The sequence below is a fragment of the Lissotriton helveticus genome, chromosome 6, assembly GCF_964261635.1.
Source record: "Lissotriton helveticus chromosome 6, aLisHel1.1, whole genome shotgun sequence".
Classification (NCBI taxonomy): Eukaryota; Metazoa; Chordata; class Amphibia; order Caudata; family Salamandridae; genus Lissotriton; species Lissotriton helveticus.
Window position 1 is genome coordinate 1,026,556,936 of NC_136067.1, and position 16,176 is coordinate 1,026,573,111.

The following is a 16,176-nucleotide window of genomic DNA, read 5'->3' on the forward strand; positions in this document are numbered from 1 at the left end:
GCCGGAGGTACGCTCGCTGTTCTGGTTAATGTTGACTGTGGGCAGTAATGCACCAAACTAGACACGTTGGCAAAAGTACCTACCCTGGCAGAAAACTTTCGCACAGCTTATCTGACCGTCCTCGCTGTGGCAGTAGCACTGTCCGCCTCACCTCATCCCGATACCCAGGACAGCTCCACTTACTGTGCCGCTGGAGTATCACCATTTACATGCAAAGCTTTACTTCTTTTTTTTTCCCCTCACAGTACTGTAGGGAGGAGGGGAGAGTTAGTTGCACGATAGTGGGGGAGGGGTAATGTGTGTCCTTATTTCTTTGCCTTCTCAGTGAGAAAATTGGCCCGTGACTGAAGTCCCCGCGGGGCCACCGACCTGGAATTGGCTTCTGTAACAGGCTGAATGCTGTTTGCATTAAGCCCCCCCCCTTCCCCAAACCCTCTCCTTCGGGTTATTCTGGAAGTGCTGAGGGAGCTGTTGGTAAGGGGTAGGACTTTTCTCAATCGGAGCTCTTTCAAGTTTTTATAAAACATTTGTATTATGCTTTGTTCCTGCAGTGTGTTGTACATGTCATTAGACAACATGCACAGTGTGAATAGATTTCTCCTTCACCTATTTTTTTTTTATATAGCTGCTCTGTTTTGAGCGCTCGCTCTCTTTCTCCCCACCTCAATTTATCTCTTCACTGTCTTGTTCTCTCTCGTCCTCCTGCACCCTTATTCTCTCCCTTTGTATAACACTTTCTCCTGCTCTTTCGCCTTGCCCAATATCTATCGAAACTTTCTAATATGTATTTCTATGTATTTCTTCTACATTTACTGTTAAGCCCTCTCTCCAGTCCGGCTTTTCCCTCCTCTCTAATATATTTATTCTACAATTTCCTCTTTTTCTGCCCTTCCCTAAATTAGTTATGGTTTTGTCCTTCTCTTGCATTTTTAGCACTGTCGCACTTGGCCCTTCTCTGGGCTCCACTTTCTCTCTGCTCTCTTATCCTGCCTCTTCCCATTCCTATCACTCTGTCCTTGTCCTCTCCTCGTCAATATTTTTCTTCTGTCCACTCTCTATCATCTGAAGTCATTTTGTTCCGGCAGTATTGCTTGTTGGCCCCTCTCTATCTGCTGCACTTTTTCTCTTTCTCTATCTCGCCTCCAGACTAATTCTTGTTCTGAAGCTCTCACCACCATATTTAGTTCTGGTACCTCTCACCATGTCTGTCTGTCTGATAGTTCTTGGTTTGACCGTCCCACCACTCTTTCTGCTGTTGCTCGCTTCACTTATTTCTGTATTCCCCCCCCCCAATTCCAGATTTATGTTTCCTTACACATATTTTTGGCCTTGCCTCATTTCTATCCTTCCTTCTCTCTCTCTCGCTCTCCTCTTTTTACTGCAGCGGTCTCACTACAATTTCGTTTTCGAGCCTCCTCTCAACTGTCATTTGCTCTCTCTCGTCCTTGTACAATGCTTTTTTTCTGTATCCCCTCTGCCTCGTCACTAATGCCTTCTATTCTCTCTTCTCCCTCTCTCATCGCCAGTGTTTCAGCTAATTTATAGGTCGAGCCTGTAGCAGCGCGCATGCAAAAATGCAATGCAATGCAATAGCTATTGCTATTGGTGTTGCATTATTATTAGCAATGACAATATCTCAAACTTTAATAATGCGAGACCTATTGCATTGCAAATGCTTGTTCTGAGAGTGTATGCAGGGTACCAATCTGAAGTATAGCTGACTATAGTCCTCTCAAAACATTGAGGATTACGCGTTTTTGGTAATGACTACTGTGACCTGAGTACACCGTTTAAATGGCGCTATTGTGTACTCGGCTCCCATATAACAATTGGCTTTAACGTTAAATTTGTTGCAACGATATGTGTTCAAAGAACAATATAAAATAGATATTTGCAATATATCCTTCTATTTTAGATACCACGACTTCAGCCTGCCAACTATAAATTCCTGAAAAGGTTCATTAACTGCCGCAACACTGATTGAACATCATTGCCATTACGGGTATGTCGAGTTAGATTACATTTTGTATCTGATTTATCCAGTAACCACTGTAGGATGTATATTAAATTGCTATACATCCTTCTAGAGCCTGTTGACGAACAAATATTCAAAATTGAAGACCAGTCGCATCTGCGCTCAGTCTTTAAAAGTGAGTTTTGGCTTTCACCAGTCTACTTTAGTGATAAAGAACTAAGGAGTACAAAACTGTATAGCTTAAGGATCAACATGTCACTTTTGGGCATTTAAAAGAGGAGTATATTGTTTAATAAAGTAAGAAGTGTGAGCATTTTTGCTCTATTTCTTTTTATACCACATCAATAGGATGTGTAGCACACAGTATCTGTTATGTCTGTTATTATTTTTGTAAATAGCTTACTGATGTTATTACACTTATGGATACATTCAGTAATTGTATATAATTGTTTTTACATAGGGGGCTTTCTTTGTGAAAAATACTAGTCCTGATGATGGTCTCATAGATGTGAACAAGGAAGACCGAAACGTTGACAAATTCATCATCTCCACAGCATTTTCTGATTGGGTCTTCTTTAACCATGATTGGAGTTGATGACATGTTGTGAATTGATGTGCCAATGTATATGTACAGCTATTCATGACTTTTTATTGTATGATTAATTCAAGTTTATCCCCATGATTCAGATCTTTTGATTCTTTCAAATATAATTTGTTCATGATATAACTGATTTGCTGTGTGCTCTTTTCCATTCTCCTCGCCTTATGATTCATTGCATGTACTTTTTTAACTACATTTTGAATGTACTAGTCATCCTATGGATACAAAAGGGTCTAATTAATTGATGACCGCATGACTGACATAAACAAAATTAAGTGTACTTAGTGAACAAATAAAATCTCTTGTAGCTCTCTCTTTACCTTAAATGCTTATATGGGTGGCACAATCAGTGCTGCAGGCCCACTAGCAGCATTTGATTTACAGGCCCTGGGCACACACAGCGCACTGTACTAGGGACTGACTAGTAAATGAAATAAGCCAATCATGGAATAACCAATAATTAACAAAGGGAGCACTTGCACTTTGGCACTCAACAGCAGTGGCGAAGTGCCCAGTGCACTGGCAGTTCGGGCTGGACTGTTCCCATGAGGCACAGGGTCAGACTGATTTGCATATGGCCATGTCTGAACTGGGGTGGAAGAGTGGGCTAAACAACGGTGATGGATTAAACCCAGATCTGTTGACTGGGTGTGAGTGTTTGATTGGTTCAGATGCTCCGTCCATTACCACCCCCTTTTGTACCGCTTTGTTTGCCATAAGTTGGCAGGGTTTGCTCAGACGTGAGTCTCTTGCTCACTTTGCCACTGGATTCAAGCAAGCCTGGCTGAAGACGGCTGAAATGCCAGAAACCGGTCCTAGGAAGCTTGTTTCCGGTCCAGGGAAGGCATGGCTTGGCAGTTCGGGCTGGAATATTCCCATGAGGCGCAGGGTCAGACTGATTTGCATATGGCCATGTCTGAACTGGGGTGGCAGAGTGGGCTAAAGAACGGTGATGGATTAAACCCAGATCTGTTCACTGGGTGTGAGTGTTTGATTGGTTCAGATGCTCCGTCCATCACCACCCCCGTCTGTACCGCTTTGTTCGCCATAGGTTGGCAGGGTATGCTCAGACGTGAGTCCCTTGCTCACGTTGCCACTGGATTCAAGCAAGCCTGGCTGAAGACGGCTGAAATGCCAGAAACCGGTCCTAGGGAGCTTGTTTCTGGTCCAGGGAGAGCATGGCTTGGCAGTTCGGGCTGGACTGTTCCCATGGGGCACAGGATCAGACTGATTTGCATATGGCCATGTCTGAACTGGGTTGGCAGAGTGGGCTAAAGAACGGTGATGGATTAAACCCAGAACTGTTGACTGGGTGTGAGTGTTTGATTGGTTCAGATGCTCCGTCCATCACCACCCCCTTTCGTACCGCTTTGTTCGCCATAAGTTGGCAGGGTATGCCCAGAGGTGAGTCCCTTGCATACTTGGCCACTGGACTCAAGCAAGCCTGGCTGAAGACGGCTGAAATGCCAGAAACCGGTCCTAGGTAGCTTGTTTCCGGTCCAGGGAAGGCATGGCTTGGCAGTTGGGGCTGGACTGTTCCCATGAGGCACAGGGTCAGACTGATTTGCATATGGCGATGTATGAACTGGGGTGGCAGAGTGGGCTAAAGAACGGTGATGGATTAAACCCAGATCTGTTGACTGGGTGTGAGTGTTTGATTGGTTCAGATGCTCCGTCCATCACCACCCCCTTTTGTACCGCTTTGTTTACCATAAGTTGGCAGGTATGCTCAGGGGTGAGTCCCTTGCTCACTTTGCCACTGGATTCAAGCAAGCATGATGCACTGGGCCAGGGACAGACTAATTTGCATATAGCCAGGTTCAGAGCTGGGATGGGGCAGTGAGCTAAATAACGGTGATGGATCGAGCCCTGATCTTTGGACTGGGTAAGAGTGGTCTGCTTAATTCAGACACTCTGTTCATCACCACCCCCTTTTCTGAACTGGATTCAAGCAAGCCTGGCTGAAGACAGCTGAAATGCCAGAAACGTGTCCTAGGAAGCTTGTTTCCAGTCCAGCGAAGGCATGGCTTGGCAGTTTAGGCTGGACTGTTCCCATGAGGCACAGGGTCAGACTGATTTGCATATGGCCATGTCTGAAATGGGGTGGCAGAGTGAGCTAAAGAACGGTGATGGATTAAACCCAGATCCGTCGACTGGGTGTGAGTGTTTGATTGGTTCAGATGCTCCGTCCATTACCACCCCCTTTTGTACCACTTTGTTCACCATAAGTTGGCAGGGTATGCTCAGACGTGAGTCCCTTGCTCACTTTGCCACTGGATTCAAGCGAGCCTGGCTGAAGATGGCTGAAATGCCACAAACCGGTCCTAGGAAGCTTCTTTCCTTTTCAGGGAAGGCATGGCTTGGCAGTTCGGGCTGGACAGTTCCCATGAGGCACAGGGTCAGACTGATTTGCATATTGCCATGTCTGAACTGGGGTGGCAGAGTGGGCTAAAGAACGGTGATGGGATAAACCCAGATCTGTTGACTGGGTGTGAATGTTTGATTGGTTCAGATGCTCCGTCCATCAACACCCCCTTTTGTACCGCAAAGCCTCTAAACCAGCAAAAACAAAGTCCAACACACAGTAAAAATACAGGAGGCAAAAGCAAAAATACAAGGGAAACCCACACCAATGATGCCAGGTCTAACAGGGTCTTTTATGATGGCAGTCGGTCAGAAGACCGACCACTATCACAGCAGGAATGGGACCGCCCAACAAGAAGTCAGAGGTCCCATGCTCTGAAATGCAATGGAACCGCCACCAGGTCAGTTGGAAATGTGCATAGAAACACTGCGGCACAAGCTGCAGTATTGTTGAGCAACTTGTGCACACTCATGCAACATGTGCCAGGCACCATGTGGTGCCTGCCACATGGTGCGTGAATGTGCATGGCTCACTACATGTGCCCCAGGGCCACATTCCAGTGGTCCACTGGGGACGGAGGCCCTGCTTGGGTCCCCCAAAGTCCCTTTCCAACAGCTTTTTCATGGCAGTCGGACCACCATGAAAATCTATCGGAAAGAGACATCCTAATCCCTACAGCGGTTCCAGTGAAGGCTGCACCTTCATTGTAGGGATTACGGTACAACTGATGCCTCAATGGGCTCCTTGAGCATGTCAGAGGTGTCAGTCTGTCCATCCAACCTCTGTGGTACAACCAATCGCATCGTAATATGTCGGGCGAACCGCTATCCTGGACGTCAGTGGGACCGCCACCAATGGCCTGCTGGTGGCAGTCCCACTGACATTCTAATGAGGGATTATGTTTCTAGGGCCTATGGCACAATCCTTAACTGCATCAGAATGGGTCTGACTCTTCTGGAATTCAGAAAAGCAGCTGAAGTCCTCCTTCTTCAGAGAGCACTTCATCTTGATTCAATAGGATTCAACACCCACAAACATTCCTCTTCTTTTTTCCTGATAAAGACTCAAAAATCAGGACTCGCACAAATGGTCAGCTCTCCATTGCCCTCTAGTTGGGTTTGCGCTCTACATTTCAATTCTTATACAAACCTCTTTGATTCACACAAAAGGAACCTCAGGCAATATTAACAACAGAAGGAAATAGACGTATAATGAGCATGTGCCTACAAATCAATTGAATCATCCAAAGTTTGACACTTCTACAAAAGATGAGGTGGAAAGGGTGACCTTAAATTAAAGATAATACATATATCAGAAACAACAGTATACTTTGTTACATCCATGATTTCTACTGTTGCTGTCTCCTGCGTTACTTAAACAATCTTAAAATGTAACATTTAAGATGTAAATCAACATGAAGGTGTTAGTCTGACATGGACACAAGAAAATGTGCAAGTGGAAAATATTACTAGAGCTCCAACACCCAGGGATATAATAGAAACCACAGATTACCATGGACGTGACATTGTACAACTGTGCTAAATTTACCTACCAATATAAAATGTGTCCATTTGTTTAACTGAAGACACTAGTCAGATTTTGGTTTGAGAACCCTTGCACCATATACAAAAAGGTCACCATCAGATAAAGTAACTGCACCAGCATACTCTGATTAAGTTTGCTAACCAACACATTGCCTCGATTTTCATGTTAATTAAGGGTGTTAGCTTCTTATGAGTTGGGGAGGGATGGTGGTACTCTGTGACTACGTCAGCAGCAGAATTCATTCAACAGCTTTCGAGACTCAGATGGCCTGCAAATTGCACACACAACTTAACGTATAGTGATAAAAGAGGTGCGGTTACTGACCACCTCCTGAAAAGCTGCTTAGATTATACATCAAGATGCTCCTTATGTACTGCAATGGTAACCATAGATAGCAGCACAGCTTATGTGAAATGAAAGCTCCCCTGCACAACCATTTCTCCAATAAGAGCTAGCATGTCATATGGAATCTATTATTTTTAATGTTTGAGGACCTTACCCTGTGACATTCAACCTTATTTCTAAAATGTGACCTATCTTCCCGTTTGTAAGGTTGTGAACGAGGTTGTGTATTTGGCTATATCATGCTGCACAGCTATGCTTATGTTTATTATCATTAGCTACTGCCATGTAGAGTGGAGTTTAGTACTCACAATCCATGTATGGTGTTCTCATTTATTAGTAAGACATGTTTCTGCCCCTATCCCTGTAAAATGGGAACAACGAATATGACAAATTTATTATGCTATTACGTCCATTGTGGAAGTAAGCTGCGACCCGTGCAGGTAAGAGCGGTGGGGTCGGGTTGGGAGGGATTCGTCAGATGACCAAGAGGGATTATTAAATAAATAATTAATTTTCCCTCGTCGTTGTCTGTCGAAATCCCCTCCTGGCCCCACCGCTCTTACCTGAACGGGCCGCGGCTGGTGGAAGCCCATCACATTAGCCCACTCTCACTACAGATTTTAATGCTACTGTTCTTAGAGCAGACCACGTTTGCTTCACCAAGTGTGAAATGATACAAAAGCCAGATCCTCTATATATTTGGGAAAACATGGAATGAACGCATTGAGGGAGCAATGCATCCAAGGTTGTCTGGATTATCCCAGCTGTAATCCATTTTTATCTAAAGGCAGTGCAGGCCAATGGCCACATTCAGCCTAGTTCAGAAATGCAACTATCTCACTTCTCATAATGGAAAAAGTTAGCTGCTTACAATTAGAGCTAGCATACATGAAAAGCCTATCTTCAAATGCAACTTGGATTATTCAATTCGCATCCTTGTTTATGTCTTCTAGTGTCAATGCAACTATGATCATTGCTAAGATTTTGCTAGGTTTATTCTTCACAGTATTTGTTAGTGTATTGTAATTACTTAGAGTATATGAAGCATATGTCTCACACATCTGTGTGTCAAGTAAAGGGATGGTTCTTGGGGAACACTTGAAATAGCCTGTCTAATTTCTGACAAGACCAAAAATCCTTACCAAAATATGACCTTTTCTATTATACAGTAATCCAGGGGTTAACTGGGCAACTGTTTTCTCTGATCCTCATGACTGTGGCGGTCTTCTTGCCACAAGGAATGTTATGGTATCACCAGAAACTCTTGGCTTGCATCAAGCCAACCTACAGATTGATGGGTGTTTTCTTCCAATCAGCCCATGGCAATAAATAGTATACACAGTAGAGTTCCAGAAGCAATGATTATATTTGTTGAAAAGACCAATGTTAAATATGTACAAGTGATGCCTTCTCACCTCATCGCTATTCTTCAAAAACAAAGAAATATGGTGCTTGTCACTTCCGCTAATATTGACACAAAATGGTGCAGTGGTGAAACTCTCAACAATGGCTTGTGTACATTCTAATTTCCTGATTTGATCTCAATTTTTAAATAGGATCCTCTTTTCAACTATAGTACCACTTTTTTCCACTACTATCATCGTTTCAAGCCTCATAGATGGGCCTTTCATATGCAGGCATGTTTGTTATGAATTTTACAATATTAGCATGTATTGCAGTCTTGACACTGTGTTAACGTAATCCACGTTCGTGCATTAAAATGTGTTGACTGTATTACTCACTTAGGGATGAATGTCATGACAACGCGGGCTTTACCCCGCGCTGCCATTACGACGCATCCATTACAACGCAAGTCGTTACAACGACTTGCGCTGTAGGCGCTGGATTGTGGATTAGTTTGATTTTCTATTCCAACTCCAGACCACGTAACAGTGGGGAAGGTGTTGGAATAGAAAATAAAACTATTCCTTTACCACGAGCGCCCTCAAGCGCAAGTCGTTGTAACGACTTGCGTTGTGATGTCAGCGTCGTAATGGCAGCGCGGGGTAAAGCCCGCATTGTCATGGCTGTTTACCCTCACTTAGCATACATGTGATAATTTGGAAAATCAGACCTGTAACTATTCTTGTATTTTTTGTGCAAGCTAACTAAGTGTTTGTAAGCACTTTTGTGGTGTCATTTTGTTCAGCTGAAAGCAGAATTGTCCTCTTTCCTGTTGAACATTAAAGGGAGTAGGAGCTGCTGGGCATTTTCAAGCTGACCATGACAGTTCATTGCTGATGGAGCCCAAATGTAACAAAAAGCTAAAGCTCCTGCCCTTTCTAATGCTTTGAATTATGCATTGTTTTTTGCCTGGTGTAGTAAACACAAATGGTTCTGTTATGTTATATCCACTTAGTGAAGAGTAACAAATCACACCCGGAGGTGTATCTCAGTGTTCAGCCTACACATAACCAGCATCAAACACCCTAAAACAGTCTGGTTTTCAACACTTTTTTTTTAATTATCAAAATGAAGGCAGCAGCAGATATGGAGCAGAAGTTGATTCCATGCTGTAAGGGCAGTGTAGGAGAATGCTCTGCCTCCATATCTCGAGGCAGGAATGCAGGGAACAGTCTGCAGCGCCTTCTCACTGGATCGTACTGTGTGAATAAGACAATGATATCACAGTTTATATTTTAGGTCCAAAGGAGCTTTACCCATCAAAGCTTTGTGGGTAAGGCAGCATATTTAGAAAACAGTGCGCAATTTGACCGGAAGCCAGTGGAGGGCTCTGAGAATGGTGCGGAGTGAACGCCTGTTGGGAGGTTACAAACTGGGCTGGCAGATCTATTTTATGACCAGAAGTTTGGACAGAAGGGTGTCGTTCACTGCCCTAAACAAGGAGTTACTGTAATTGAGAGGGCTGATGACCAGAATCTGGACCAGCGTTTCCCTAGCCGATTGTAGGAAGGGGGAGTCTCTAGTTGGCGCAGTGCAGCACTGGCGACAAGCAGGGACTCTCTCTTCCCCGTCAGGGCTGAGGGTTACCTTCAAGACAACCTCTGCTTACCCTCTAGGTAGTGTGGCTTAAGCAGTCTTAGGCTAATCTCTGGGGCACATAGGGTTAAACATTTGCAATAGTACACCATCACCACCAACCCACCACACAATGACACCAAACTGTATTTTGTAAAAATATATTCTCTTTATATAAATTTCAAGCAGGCTTGTAAATAAAGTCTTGGTTCACTTTAAAACGGTTCCAGTGTACTTTAGATTAGGTTGCCACAGTTCTTTCTAGCAATAAACAATTCTTGTTCAGTGTTTTCAAAATAGTTCTTATTTGGCTTATTTCCCCCAAAAACGGGGATTCCAGGCTCCTCACGGTACTTTTCTCGGTCCTGATTGTCAACCAGGATTCCCCCAGCTGTCCGCGGCCTCTCTGTGCCCCTAGGTTACCCCGCGATAGAAAAACGGGCCCGGTCTGCCCCCTCTCACGCTTCTGGCGGGAGCGGCGGCCAGGGAATCAGCGCCTGCCTCTCCGGGCGGGCTGCGCGGCTGACAGGGGGAGAGAGCGGGGGCCCTGGGAGCGCTCCACACGCAGCTCCGAGGGCGGGGCGGGACAGAGGGAAAGAAACAGTACCTTGCTGGGGAGTTGGCTGGGCGCAGGTCAGCGCTGTAGTCCGCGTCGCGTTGTCTTCCGTCCGATGTCAGGAGTGAGCGGTGGCTCGGCTCTGGCTCGGGGGTTGGCGGTGCGGCGCGGGCCGGGATGCACTGGGCGAGCGCCTCGGGATTTCCTGACGGGAGAGCACACACAGAGGGCAATGATCCTCGGCGCGGGCCTCTTTCTATCCAGGCGACGATCAGGCGCCCCACGCAACAGCTGTTTCAGCGGCGGCGCGTTCAGGGGCACAAGACTCGAAGGGGTGCAAGCAGGCACCGGGCGCCACCTCCTCTTCACGATGCGAGCTGCAGCTCGGGGCCAGTCACGGTGTTGGGATCAGCTGGGCTGGTCTTCACGTTGCTTCTGGGCCAGGCAGGCGGCAGTCACTTTGTTTAGAGCGAGGGCAGCTCTCAGAGTGGTGCTAGAAAGCGCGATTGTCAGAGCGCGCTCTGCTTTTCCTGGAGAGGCTCGCAAAAGGAAAACAGCGTCTTGCAGTGGTTCCTCTGTCAGGGGGTAGCGCCCACTGTTCCTGGGGCGCTGGTCAGGGGGCAAGTTCACAGGCAAGCCCTTGGAGATCTTTCAGCAGAGTTTGGCACAAAGTTTCAATAAAGCAAAAGTCTCTTGTAGTCTTTTCTTTCCTCTCCTTTGGCAGCAAGGCCCAGACACAGGCCAGAGACAGCACTCCTCCTTGTCCTTCCAGGTCCTTCTCTTCGGGCAGAGTTTCTTCTGTAGCGCAAACAGGATCTAATTTACAAGGAGCAGGGCTCCTACTTTTATACCCAGTTTCTTTTGTTCTAGCAAGCCAGGGGGGCCTCTGCATAACTGCTCCAGTCTCTGAGCACTTGTTTTGGGTACTTCTGGCTTCTGCATTCAGTGTGAGGGCAGGCACATCAGCCGCTCCCCAGGGGGGCGGAGCCGGCATTGTGAAGACAGGGGCAGCTTGAGCACTTTGTTGACAAGCTTCGGTCCTTCCTGGGCCAGGTGCAGGCTGAGTCATCAGTCGCTCCCCAGGAGGGCGGAGCCAGCATTGTGGAGGCAGGGGCACAGCCTGATGCATCATTCAGGGGAAACTCCCACCAGCCACTAAGGGGTCATCCTGCTAATCACTACCTGTCAACTCCAAGCCCTGTCACTCACACACACCAGACAGTCAGATCCACATCCAAGCAGAGGCGGGCTGAAATGGTTAGGCCAGCAAATGCTAACTTTCTAAAAGTAGTATTTGCAAACCCAGGATATTAAAATAAACTTTATTAAAAGAAGTATTTTATTATTCTGAGTTCAGGCATACTAAACATCAATTTCTACCATGCTCCCTGAGCCTGCTGGGATTATAGAGTGTAATAATTCCAGCAGCCCATCTGGCCTAGAAGGGAACTGGTAGCCTTACAATAGTGAAAAACGAATTTGGCAGTAATTCACTATTAGAACATGCCACACACATCAGGGCATGTTCTACCTTACACTTACAATGCACCCTGCCCTTAGGCCTACCATAGGGGTGACTAATATGAAGTTAAGGGAAGGTTTAGGGGCTGGCAAGTGGGTGCACTTGCCCAGCCAGCATGACAGTACCTGACTGCACGCAGGTTCTGCAATGGCAGACCCTAGACACATTTTAAGGCTGCTTCTGTGGGTGGCGCAACCAGCGCTGCAGGCCCACTAGCAGTATTGGCATTCACAAGCCCTGGCACTCCTGGTGCACTTTACTAGGGACTAACAGTAAATCCAATGAACCAATCATGGACATCAATCACATGTACACTTTACAACAGGGAGAGCATATGCACTTTAGCACTGGTCAGCAGTGGTAAAAGTGCCCAGAGTCATTAGACCAACAAAAACAGGTCAGAGAGAGTATTGGAGGAAGGCAAAAAGTTTAGGGATGACCCTGCCAAGAGGCCCAGGTCCAACACCGATGATGGAAGCGAAGGGGAGAATTTCGAGCGAGTACCTTTCCTCCTCCTCCATAGACTTGTTAAGTAGAAAAGGTATATAAAATTGGGGTGGAGAGAAGATGCCGACAGGCATTTGGGAAAGATACACTCCTTTGGGACACCACACTGAAGGCTTTTGGGGCTACTAGTATGCAAATTATTACATGACTCAGAAACAAACCAAACACTATTATTATAAAGCTACAGAAATGATAGGGAAGATTTAGACAAACTGATTAGGGATGTGTGATGATCAATGCTTTGGGGGTAGCTTTTGTTCACTCTAGTAATATTTGTAATTGCTGATATATTCATTATTGTAAAGGTAAATCATATGATTTGCCAAGAATAGCACATACTAATTATTATGGAATTCCTACATTTGTGAGTTCACTAATACTGAGACTGTGGGTAGTGTCCAGTATCTTCCTCTATAAGAGCAAGAGATACTCCGAGAAGTTTGTTGGATTCTAAGCTGAAGTGTATATACTTTAGTGGCAGTACATACTGGCAAAATATGCCCTCATGGGCTGGCAAGAGAAGTAAAGGACTGGATTGGAGAACACATCATATTCTTGTCAGAAGCTTGTTCTGTTTGCCTGCAGACATGTGACAATAAATGATATCTAGTGTTCAGGGGATTTTTTTCCTTGCTGATATTGTTTCAGCTGAAGCTCACTACACTTATATGAATATAATCTTAACACTCCTACCGGGCCCATATGGGTAGGATTTCTACTCAGGTTCAAACTTCACATCAGAGGCGATGGTCCTCTGACGGACCTTTCTCTGTCATAGTGAGGGGTGAAGAAACAGGATTTCCAATTGTCAACTATCTAATGAGGGCCAATAATTGGTAGCCAAATCACAAATTGATAAGTAAATTACTCTTTAAACCATGCTATAGGAATAACATATTGCAATTGGTAGACAGAACCTCCTAAAGAAGTTTAGTCTAACAAGAATCATGTAAATAAAAAGCTCTTCAGTGGCTACACAGAACAGGGGCAAAGTAACCTGATGTTCCAAAAATAACATATGCCTATTTCTTTTAAACATTTAGAAGTTATCTCAGTTTCTGTAAAAGAACATAAGGCACAACAAAACTCTAACGGTTCAAAATATAAATCCCTGTATCTAGTTGAAATAATCTATTCCAAATAAAAGAATCCATAAGAGTATAGTTTTAGTCATCAATACAATTGCTATCATCAACAAAGAAAAAAGTTGGTTCTCAGTAGGTTCTCTTAGCATGGGCAGGGAGTTCAAATTAAAGTCCACTAGGGAAAAAGTCCAGGGGAACAGCAAAGGGGATTGGAGCATAAATCAGGAACGATCATGTGTGGTTTCTCACCAAACTGCTCAAAATTGGCTGGCAGACTAGTTTGTCAGCAAAGGCAATATGCAAATGGGCATAACAGAGAGAATCCGGCAGGCAGGTTGGAGGCAAGGAAAAGTGACAAGGGGCAGCCCGAACATAGGCGTAAGCTCTCCTTAAAGGATGCAAAAAGGGGCAATGAAGACTGCTCCTCCTCCTGTGCATTATAGTTATATAGTGCATATTTGTCATCTTGACATCAATGGTCAGTCCACAATGGTCTGATTGTCATGTGATCATCCTTCCGTCTTTACATTTAAAACTTGTTACTCAAGCATATTTTCTCACAAATATCATGAGAAACGACTGTCCTTCCATCCTCACAGGTTAGTTGACAAAGAGTATGTTCATCCAGCCACTCTCCACTGATATAGGTCATTAAAGGGCACATGCATCATCCTAAATACCGGTCAATACAGGCCGATTCACAGAATTGGCTCCTTTGCAACCAATATTTAGGCAATGGGGATGCATTAACCGAAAACCCATACGCACTATAGGGAATCGCAAATTTAGCGATTTCCTGAATTGCTAATGCTTTTAGCGAATAGCTAATTGCGATTTCCTATTTGGGATGCATCAAGCCTTTCCTGAATGCAACTTCGCATTTAGGAAATGCTAATTACTATCAATTGCATCATTTGCAAAAACTTTGAAAAATGCACATAAGGGTATTTTTCAAAGGGTCATGTGGCGCACAGAAATGCCCTTAGGGTGTATGTGTGTGCCACATGTGCACACATGCCAAATTTGGGGGTGCTACAAAAGGGGGGTGGTGATGGACGGATCATCTAAACCAATCAAACACTCACAACCAGTCAACAGATCTGGGTTTAATCCATCACCGTTCTTTAGCCCACTCTGCCACCCCAGTTCAGACATGGCAATATGCAAATCAGTCTGACCCTGTGCGTCATGGGAACAGTCCAGCCCGAACTGCCAAGCCATGCCTTCCCTGGACCGGAAACAAGCTTCCGAGGACCGGTTTCTGGCATTTCAGCCGTCTTCAGCCCGGCTTGCTTGAATCCAGTGGCAAAGTGAGCAAGGGACTCACGTCTGAGCATACCCTGCCAACCTATGGTGAACAAAGTGGTACAAAAGGGGGTGGTGATGGACGGAGCATCTGAACCAATCAAACACTCACACCCAGTCAACAGATCTGGGTTTAATCCATCACCGTTCTTTAGCCCACTCTGCCTCCCCAGTTCAGACATGGCCATATGCAAATCAGTCTGACCCTGTGCGTCATGGGAACAGTCCAGCCCGAACTGCCAAGCCATGCCTTCCCTGGACCGGAAACAAGCTTCCGAGGACCGGTTTCTGGCATTTCAGCCGTCTTCAGCCCGGCTTGCTTGAATCCAGTGGCAAAGTGAGCAAGGGACTCACGTCTGAGCATACCCTGCGAACTTATGGCGAACAAAGTGGTACAAAAGGGGGGTGGTGATGGAGGTTCAGCAGGGTGGCCTTTAAGGCCCCCAGCACCCTTCAAATTGCATTTCCAATTTGTGAGTATGTATTTGGTACTCGCAAATTGTGAATGACTACCCACTTATTCCTATGGGCCTCTAGGCCCATAGAATGAATAAAAAGACATTCCTTGATAGCGAGTCGCAATTTGCGAGATAAGGAATATGTAGGAATCGCAAATTATTTTGCGATTCCATTATGCATAAGTAATTGCGATTCCTAAATAGCGATTTCTAAAAAATCGCTTTTTAGGAATCACAATTCCTTACTTTGATGCATGTGGCCCTAAGTCATTTTCTCACCATTCACACACAAAGGGGTGAAAAGAAAAGGTATTTGTTGTCAAAGGAATGTCGCATAAACCAAGAACAAATAAAGCAACATTTGAGAAACGTATCAAAGTCCATTGCACAAGGTGATAAAATAATGCAGTCTAAGGAGAAAAATCAGCCCAATGTTTCAAATTCAACATTTCATATTTTTGCATATTAAACTACTAATTACGTTTTCATATATCATATATAAGCAATTTATAATGTTGTCAGTAATGATTAAAGAAAAACCAAAGGAAATTTCAAACTTCAAGTATCTTGAAAGAAAATATTGTTTATATTTCGTTAGGCACTTATACTTAAAATTTCAAATATCCAGTATATTTTGTTTAGGAATTGCACCAAAGTGGAGTTTGTTAGGACACACAGCACCAAAGTCAATTCAATTCAAAGTTCATTTATTCGGTTTTTAGAAGTACAAAACCCATAAAAGTTAATTGTTAAAAAATGAAATTAAACATGGCTAAAATGTCAATTTCTGAAGATAATAATTAAGTTAAAACGATTAATACTTTTTCTATGACAATGCATACCAGCAGAAATTGTGCAAATGTGCAAACTCAGATTAAAAAGCAAGAGTAATTCATTGATGTGCCGGAGGATGGGAAACAATTAAATTCTTAC